The 4,513-nt window shown below is 43.9% G+C and overlaps 1 protein-coding gene across 5 annotated transcripts in view; it reads left to right on the top strand.

Annotated features, from left to right (window-relative positions):
• LIMCH1 (LIM and calponin homology domains 1) overlaps window positions 1-4,513 on the top strand; it is a 248,864-nt gene that overhangs the window by 158,268 nt on the left and 86,083 nt on the right. The gene's annotated exons all lie outside the window — the stretch shown is intronic.

A 4,513-nucleotide genomic window follows, 5' to 3' on the forward strand; every position in this document is an offset into this window, starting at 1 on the left:
ATTTCATATTCATTTAATTTGTATTCATGAGATTTATTTCATATTCATTTTTTTCTAGTAGGAGAAATGTGCAAAAAATGATTACGGTACAACTTGTTCTGTAGTGCACTAATTACATGTGGACATAGGTGTCCATAGTAGGTTGCTATTGCATTAGACAGTAAAGGTCTCTGAAGGCATGGTGATAATGGCCTTTCACTGGGCCTGGATATGTCAGAGGTCTTCCAAAGGAGGGGATGCCTAAGCTAAACCAAGGGGAGTTACTACAAGAATAGTGAGATTAAAGGAAGAGCTGAGGGGATGAGGGTGGCCCTAGAGATCTCAGGGTCTGGAACTATGTTGACCTTCTAGGTTCTTTCTCTCTCTTTCTTTCTCTCATCTCTTCCTGTCTGTCTTTGAATTCATCCTTTCCTCCTATAGTTAGACATTCTGCCATAGCAGAGACTATGGCCAAAAACAGAATTCTCTGCTTCTAGCTCCTTGCCCAGAAAGGCAAGGAATTCTCCTCCCTGGCCCCAGCTGAAAATTCCTGGGGTGTACTCTGGCCCAGTGTGGGTGCTATTTCTGAGCTAGTCAGTGTGACCAGGAGCAAGGTATACCATGATTGGCCTAAACTACTCCTGTTTCAGACAGTGAGGGGTATTAGCAGAACATGGGGAGAGAGGGGGGAGCTGGATAAGCCAACAAATATAAGACCTTGCCCTAGATGACAGCCACCATCAACTTCTCTTCCTGTAATCTGCTTAATTTTTCCTGATACATACAGTCCAACTTTGTCTTCATTTATTGGTGTTTCTGTTTGCTTTTTTTCTTCCCTGCTAGAGTGTAGGGCCCAAGATGGACAGGGTGTTTCTCGAATTTGCATAACATTATGTCCCCAGAACTGAGACAGTGCTTGGCACATAGAAGATGCTTGGTCAGTATCTGTGGAATGAATAACTTCCCAACCAGAGCATGGTGGGTGGAGACGGCTGAAAAAGTAGAACCTAAAACACTCCAGAATAGAATTTAACCGCCTTATAAATCAAAAGAAGCAGAAAATGGTGAGTAGTAAAACAGAGGTGTCTGGAGTTTCTCAGAAAGCGTAAGTCATTCACCAACCCTAGCTGGTTCTCATTATCTCTGACTAAGGAGGATAAGAAGAGGACAGATGAGTGAAATAATCCAAAAATATTGTGGAAGCTAGTAGTTCCCACCCCATTCATTAACACACTTTTACTGGAACAACCGACAGTTAGCACACTGGAGAGCCTTAAGTCTTATCCCCCCTCCTTGGAGTGCTCTCTGCAGAAGACAGGAGGCAGCTACTGGGCAGCTAGATGGGAAGCATAGACAACATAATAGACGTGAAGAAAGGAGCATTTAGACTGTGCAAGCCTTTGTGTTGTTCATATCTTCTAACCCCTCTCGCAAAGCTTGCCTTTGAGTGACTTGATGGAATCCAATAAAATTGTTCATCCTGCTAACATCCACATCTTTGTTTCCAATCTCTTGCTTCGCCCTGAGGTTTCTATGGCCAAGGATGGCCACAGGTGGCCTGGTTTACATTTGTCAAGCTGCCGTTCAGCTTCCAGCTCTCACTTGATCCAAGGTTTTACTCTTGCCTTTCTATGAAGTCATGAACAGAATGGCCTTTCTATTTTTCTTTCCCATAACTACCTGTGAGAAAGCAACTGAAGCTCCAAGAAGCATGTTGAATTTTGGGGTTTTTTTCCTTTCTTTTCTCCTGTGGTTTGTAGGGTAGGGTAGGGGAGACATTTGGGTATCTGGGAAAGGTTTCCTGATATTTGTTGTTGTTCAGTCACTAAGTCATGTCCAACTCTTTGTGATCCCAGGCACTACAGCATACCAGGCTTCTCTGTCCTCCACTATCTCCGAGTTTGCTCAAAATATATCCATTGAGTCAGTGATGCTATCTAACCATCTCATCCTCTGTAGCCCCCTTCTCCTCCTGCCCTCAGTCTTTCCCAGCATCAGAATCTTTTCCAATGAGTCGGCTCTACGCATCAGGTAGCCAATGTATTGGAGCTTCAGCTTCAGCATCAGTCCTTCCAATGAATATTCAGGGTGATTTCCTTTAGGATTGACTGGTTTGATCTCCTTGCAGTCCAAGGGACTCTCAAGAGTCTTCTCCAGCACCACAGTTTGAAAGCATCAGTTCTTCGGCGCTCAGCCTCCTATATGGTCCAGCTCTCACATCCACACATGACGACTGGAAAAACCATAGCTGTGACTATATGGACCCTGGTCGGCAATGTGATGTCTCCTTTTTTAATACGCTGTCTAGGTTTGTCATAGCTTTCCTAGAGACCAAGTGTCTTTTAAATTTCATGGCTGCAGTCACTGCCCACAGTGATTTTGGAGCCCAAGAAAATAAAATCTGATACTATTTTCTTGAAAATCCAGTTTTGTAATGCTGTACCAAGCAGCTTGTAAAATTTGTGTCATTTCTAGATGTGGGCTTCCTAAGTGTTTGTCCTCCCTGATGGGAAATTGGGCCCAAGGCATCTAGTTATGGGATATAAATGGAGAAGGAGATAGAAGAATATCAGAGTTTATATAAGATTATGTCCTTAACTGCACTTATAAATTGTGTATGATTTATATATTGACATTTACATGCCAAATGAATGCATAGCTAACATTTTTTGAGCAGTTAAGCATCAGGCATTTTTCTGAATGCTTTCCATGTAGTAATACATTTAACCCTCCCAGCAACCCTATGAGATAAATATTATTTGCTCCATTTTACTGATGAGAAAACTGAAATTGGCCAAGTTCAAATAACTAGCCCAAGGTCAGACAGCTGACAACGGGTGGAGCCAGGATTTAAACTGTTAGCTGAGCTTCCAAGACCATGCTTTTTACCTACTCTAAACTGTTTCTTGCAGCAGGTATAGGTTGGGAATCTAGGCATAAACAGCATTTAGTGAGGGGCACTATCCAGGTTAGCATCATCCAGTATAAGCATGGGTCTTCCCAGATGGCACTAGTGGTAAAGACCTGCCTGCCAATGCAGGAGACATAAGAGACACAGGTTCCATCCCTAGGTTGGGAAGATCCCCTGGAGAAGGGCACGGCAACTCACTCCAGTATTCTTGCTGGGAGAATCCCACGGACAGAGGAGTCTGGTGGTCTGTAGTCTATAGGGTTGCAGAGAGTCAGACACAACTGAAGCGATTTAGCATGCCAGCGTAAGCAGGCAGTAAGTATACAGCAGTTGGAAGAGGTGATGCTGATGATGACAGCTGTCACTTACTGAAGTTCATCAGATGTTGTCGTCAGCTTTTGCCATTTGGTAGTTGGAGACAGAGTCCTTTGTCAGAATCACAGCTTGGCTGATTACTGCGTGACCTCAGTCAAGTTACTCGAACTCTCTGATTCTTTTCTATAAAATGGGGACAACCCCAACCACATCACTGGGGAGTAGGTTGTGTGGATTGAATAATAGAGCCTACAAAAAGCATCAAGCACAGAGTAAGTGTTCAATAACATTAGCCATTTGGCCTGTTCTCAGTGAATAAATAATCCAAGATAATTACTTGCATTTCCAAAGAAATTAAATGCAAAACCGTATCCAATTTAGATATATAATTTTCAGTTAGTCATGAGTTCTTCCTTTTCCTGCTAAAAGTCAGGCCTGGCTTTTGTACAAGTCCTGGTTAACTTTTGACCTACAAGTAAACTACCTTCATTTCCATAACTGGAATTTCTGCCTTCCTCCAGAGGGTCGTGTCAGCTGAACTCACCCAGGCCATATTCAGGTCCTCACTGTGGCGGCTGCAGTGCCCCTCTCCACACTTCCCCTTCCGCTCTCGCTCACTCTGAGTCCTGATGCAACATGTGTGTGTGCCTTGTGAATGACAGGCACTCTGTCCCCCCAGAGGGCCCTCCACTGGGGAGAGTCAGAGGATCTAACTAAAGTCAGAGTCAGAGGTTATAACTGATAGAAGCCGCTGGACACAGTTCCTACAAAGACACTGGCTGTGGTGTGCATATAAGTCAGTGTAAACAGTGTTTAAAAATTGCTAACATGGAGTATATTTGTTTTTTTCCTTTCTGTGGGGAATGTGGAGGGCACCTGCCTGAGCATCCCAGGAAATCTGCAGTGGGACCTTCCAGTCTTTGTGGATGTCATTCACAGCCCTGATTTTAAGCAACAGTCTGGGAGAGATTAAACTGAGGTTTATCTTTGAGTGACCGGAGTTATTTCTGTTTTCGTCAGCTTGGACTCTTGTAATTAATGCTAAGACACTGGCGGGAACAAGGCTTTTATTATAATATGAGGGTGAGGATGGCTTTGACTGACCTTTCTTCTGCTGGAGTTTCAGTGTTTTAGTATGTGCTGCTTGCGCTGGAAAGAATTTATAATCACAGGCTGTCAAAGACAGCCATTGTTTTCACTGCTCTGAACATGTGGGTCAGCCACAAGTGCTTTCAGCTCCCCCAGCGCCAAGAGCTGGCCGAGAGCGAGAGCATGCCTGGATTCTTCTGAAGCATCAGGAAAAGCATT

Source organism: Bison bison, unplaced genomic scaffold, assembly GCF_000754665.1.
Source record: "Bison bison bison isolate TAMUID 2011002044 unplaced genomic scaffold, Bison_UMD1.0 scf7180017864451, whole genome shotgun sequence".
Lineage (NCBI taxonomy): Eukaryota > Metazoa > Chordata > Mammalia > Artiodactyla > Bovidae > Bison > Bison bison.